Here is a 4,932-nt window from a genome sequence, read left to right as displayed (position 1 = left end):
TCTCCACGTGGATCCACCCTGGCCGCCCGGGCAGGGCAGGGCAGGGCAGGGCAGGGCAGGGTGCTGGCTGCGTCCCCCCTTGTTGGTCCTCCGTGCCCCCCCAGGCACATTTTCCCTTGTTCCTCTGTAAAGGCACCCCGTGGGTTAATACTCCCCCTTCCCTACCCCACACACTGCCTGGGCTGGGGCCTCGTCCCAGCCCCACATGCCAGCACATGTGTGCTCTGTCCGCATGCACGAAGCACCTGTGCGCCCCTTCCGGGTTGCTCACCTGATCACAGGCACTTGCTGCCCTCTGCCTGTGGCAGCCCCTGGGGTGCCCTAGAAGGGCTGTGACCCTCCCTTCTCGCCTAGACCTGATGCTTTGCCTCCCTTGGGGGCTGCCAGGGGAGGGTGCCACCCCCCCACGCCTTCATGCCCTGGCACTCAGCACAGCCACGGGGGCTGCATGTCCTGCACTGCCAGCCCCTAACAGGCCTGTGTCCCTTGATCCTGGGACCAAGTGTCCAGCAGGGGCACTGCAGGATGCGGGGCCTGGAGCTGGTGAGACCCCTCCCTTGCCCTGGTACCAGGACCAGGACCCCCAGGTGAGTCTATAGGGGGGTTGAGAGTCCCCTCTCTGGTGCCTCATTGGCGTTGGGGGCAGGGGTCACCTCCGTGCCTGGGGCAGGGGCTGCACCGTGGTGTCTCAGTCTGCGCTGAGACCCCCACCAGACTCATCCCGCTGGGAGGCAGCTGCTGCAGGGCCAGCGAGCTAGGGGTCGGGGCCTGGCTGGATGCAAGGGGCCTGCTCGAGCTCCCCTGGCCCGGCCAGGACAGGGGGGCAACAGACTGCGGGGGCAGGCCCTTTCCATGGGCCACGGCCGCCCGAGCCCCTCCCAGCTCCCTGCTGAGAAAATGACCTACTAATTCGGGCTCTGGCTGGCGCCACGGCCTGGCCGCCCCCTCCCGCCCACCCCCCAAAACCCCGGCAGGCGCTGACTAACTGGCTGGCAGCCGGGCCGGCCTGGAGCCCCCTGGCCTCCCTCGGCCGTCGAATGGCTCATCTGCAGATGGGGTCCCAGCATCCCCCACCCCACTCTGGGTCTCTGGGGCGGGAGCTGGCACGGACCTCTGTCCCCCAGTCCCCCCTGGATGGGCACAGCGGGGTCTCGCACTGCATCCTCCAGCATCCGACAGTGGGTGGTGGGTCCATACTGGTGCCTGCACACACGTGTTACATACATGTGAGAGCTGGGTCCTGCGTATGCACACATGTGAGCATGTGTGGCACTGAGAGCAGGGCACTGCAGGTGTGCATAGGGGACATGGGTGTACATGGGAGCATCTGTCCCTCCTCACCCCTGCGTGTGCACACGTGTGTTTGCTGCACATCATCGCGAGGGAATAAGGGTCGTGCCCATCTCTGCTGTGCCAGTGCCAGTGCCAGTGCGATACGTTAGCGGGGGGGCAGCACCCTGAGTACACACGTGCTGTCCCTTGACATGTTGAGGGGTGTTTATAGCATGTGTGACATGGGAGGGGAGCATGGGGTGCATGCCAGGCACCACGTGGCTGTGCGTGCCCTGCCATGTGCCTGCATGTGATACTCTGGGGCCATGGGCTGTGCACCACACCAGGTGCACGAGGGGCGCCATGCTCCCCCCGGCTGAGCTGGGCTGCAGGGTCCCTGTGCCCTTTTTCCCCGGGGTGGGGGCGGGGTGACCGCAGGTGGGCCGGGCCGCGGCCGGGACCCCGGCCACGCAGCCTCTGACTGTGCCGGGTGACACCGGAGCCGCGCGCTCCTGCTGGCAGACCTGCAATTAGCACAGATCCCGGCCTGACCACAAGCCCCAAATTACCGCTGGGGCCTCTCGGCTGGGATGCCCGGGGCAGCGCAACGTCACCGGGAGGCCTCCGCACCACGCCGTCTGCAGCCGTTCCCTGCCCTCTTCATCCCCCTCTCCGGCCAGGGAAACTCCCCCGGCCCCAAGGCAGGGGCAGCCGGATCCCCCGGGGAGACACCTGCTGCTGGGGCCCAGCTCCGGTGCCTGCCCTGGGCTGCTGGCACTTCCCCGCTCCCTGCTCACCTGGGTGGGCACATGCCAGCCTGATGGCCCTGGCCTGGTGCTGCCTGCGGGATGGACCGGGCACTGCGAATGACCCATGGGTAGGGTGTAGGGGGCAGTGAGTTTGCTCAGGCCTCTGCTCCCATCCACAGCCGTGGGTGCAGGCACCGCATGGTCCCTGGAGAGGGGCACGCAGGCAGGGGGGCTCTACCTGCATCTACTATCAGTGCGCATGGGGGTGCACCTGGGATGATGGACGTCCCGGCATGTTCATGGCGTGTGCGCGGGTGAGCTGGGGTCAGAGTCAAAGCATGTCTGTGCCCACGTGGGCACATATGGGAGTGGTGAGGCCTGTGTGCATGTACGTGACAGCGTGTGGCATGGGCACACCTTCCACTGTGACGTGCGTGCCATATGTGACCCCAGCTGTGCATGTGCATGCATGTGCTGCATGGAGCGTGAGGCAGGCGTGTGCTGGCACACGTGTGCACGCCAGTGAGGATGGGGCTTGTGCTGCTCTGTGTGCAGAGGTGCAAGGGGCCTGGTGTGCACAGTAGCTGTCCACCCGGCCCCAGCGAAGCCCTCCCGGGGGTTCAGAGCAGGTCCCGGCCTCCAGCCCTGGGATCCCCCTCCTGCCTGGGGGGCCGTGACCACCTGCCCCACCCCCATGCCCTGTCTCTGTAGCATCCAAGCCGCAGCGGGAACACGTGAGTCACCAGCCTCCAGCCGCGGGGCCTGGGCTTACCCCGGTCGTCTGGGTGTTTGCACAGCTGGACCCATCCCTGCCCAGTGCCACGGGCACGGCGCCCCAGTGACACAGTTGAACGGGGCCACGCCAGGGACACGAGAGGCCACAGGGGCACGGGGCGGGGGGGCCACCCTAGGCACGCATCTGCCTCCCTCCTGCTCCCCCCTCCCCGCCTGCGGTTCAGGCCTGGAAGCTCCTTGGGGGCACAAGAACAGGGCTTGGTGCTGGCTGCTGAGCTCAGGGGGCTCTCGGCTCTGAGCTCCCCCCGCACCTCTGTGCAGCCTGCCTTCGATGGGGCATCCCCGTCTCCATCTGCCCCTCCTGGCCAGCCACAAAGGGCATCTCGGCCCAACATGGGCTGCTGGTGCTGTGAGCTCCCCCAGCAGCAGTGCCCCCACCGTGGAGGGGAGAGGACGGGGCAGACGGGCAGTGCCACTGCCCCTGCGGACATGCGGAGCTGCAGGCCGCCCCGGCCAATCCCGCGCAGTCCCTGGGCACCGAGGAGACGAGCCAGGCCAGGCCTGGGGATGGGACAACAAGGGCTGCCTGTCGCGTCCATGTCCATCCCCGGCCAGGCCCTGAGGCCAAGTGCCGCCACCCCCAGGCGGGCACATGGCCGTGTGGGAAGTTGCCCGCTCTCCCAGCATGCTTTGCGGGGTGAGCCGAGCGGGGCCAGGGCCGAGGCGGGGGGGGGGGAATCGGCCGGCTTTGCGGCGTGAATGCTTCATTGTTAAGCGGTGCTGGAGTCACAGATAATTACCTCAATTAGTTACAATGGAAGAGTAATAAATACAGGCTTAGCGGCTCCCACCCCACTGGGGCTTCTCAGATTAATCCCGCCCGGGCGACCAGCCCTGAAAGGCGTGATGGACAATTCATTAAACTCCCCAAATGCCACACAACCTCCCCGTGAAGGTTTGTGTTAGACCCCTGGGGCCCGCGCCTTTGTTCCTAATTGTTTGTCTCAGGCATCGGTCACCTAACAGCGAGTAGGTGATGGGCGGCCTTCCCACCAGAGGCCGGCGTGCCCGGGGATTATAGGCGCTCCCGGCCGCCGTTGCTGGGGCGCGCTGGCCCGGGCGGGCAGGAATGTGCCCAGGGCGGGGGGAAGTGGGGAGGCGGGCCGACAAGGTGGGGCAGGGGCCGGACACAAACAGGGAGGCGCAAGGAGTTAATTAGAAGCCAGGCCGGGGGCTCGCCGGGCCACAATGGCAGGGCCGCGAGCGGCGACGGCTAAATCACTTCCGAGGATCAGTGTGAAACGGGCCGAGCTCAAGCTGACGCGGAGTCGCCGGCGCAGGGGGGCTCCCCCGTTCCCACAGCTGCCCTGGCCCCCCTCCTCCCGCGCGGCACGGCGTGGGCGCCAGGCGCCGCGGCTGGGCTCCTCGCCAGCCCTGGGCTCCGATCCTGGGCGGGTTGGACTGGTGGCATCCGTGGAGGGGCTGGTGCAACAAGGCGGGCAGGCCTGGGCATGTGGGGGATGCGGCAGCCGGTGCGTGGTGCCAGTGATAGCGTCTGGGCGTGTGTAGGCCCCGGGTTAGGGTGCAACATGGTGTCACACGTGTGCAGAGCCGGTGATGACTGGCAGCACGGCATGGCGCATGGGGTACCGGGCTGGGTGTGTGATGTGGTGTCATAGGTGTGCAATGCTGGTGATGGTGTGTTGCACAGCATGGCATGTGTGTGGTACTTGGCTGGGGTGTGTGACGTGGTATCACACGTGCGCAGTAATGGTGATGGCATGCGCCATGGCACCGGGCAGATGTGGGTCCCATGTCGGGCGCGTGCATGTGACATCACATGTGTGTGGTCCTGGTGATGGCATGTGCCCATGGCACAGGGCATGCATGCTACCTGGCTGGGGCATGTGACAGTATCATACGTGCTCAGTGCTGGGGATGGCGTGTTGCATGGCATAGGGTGTGCGTGGTACCTGGCAGGGATGTGATGTGGTGTCCGGTGCAGGGCCAGGTCTGGGCTGCAGGGGCCTAGCCTGGGACCTTTGTGCTAGCCCCTAGCAGGGCTGGCATGTCCCTGGGGGCTCAGCGGGCTATGACGAGTCCCCCTGGCCCGCACTGTATGCCCGACAGCAGACTGCGAGGCGCTGGAGGCTCCCTGGGCCCAAGGGGTTTGCAT

This window comes from Alligator sinensis, unplaced genomic scaffold (genome assembly GCF_000455745.1).
Source record: "Alligator sinensis unplaced genomic scaffold, ASM45574v1 scaffold1065_1, whole genome shotgun sequence".
Lineage (NCBI taxonomy): Eukaryota > Metazoa > Chordata > Crocodylia > Alligatoridae > Alligator > Alligator sinensis.
This window is presented reverse-complemented; position numbering follows the sequence as displayed.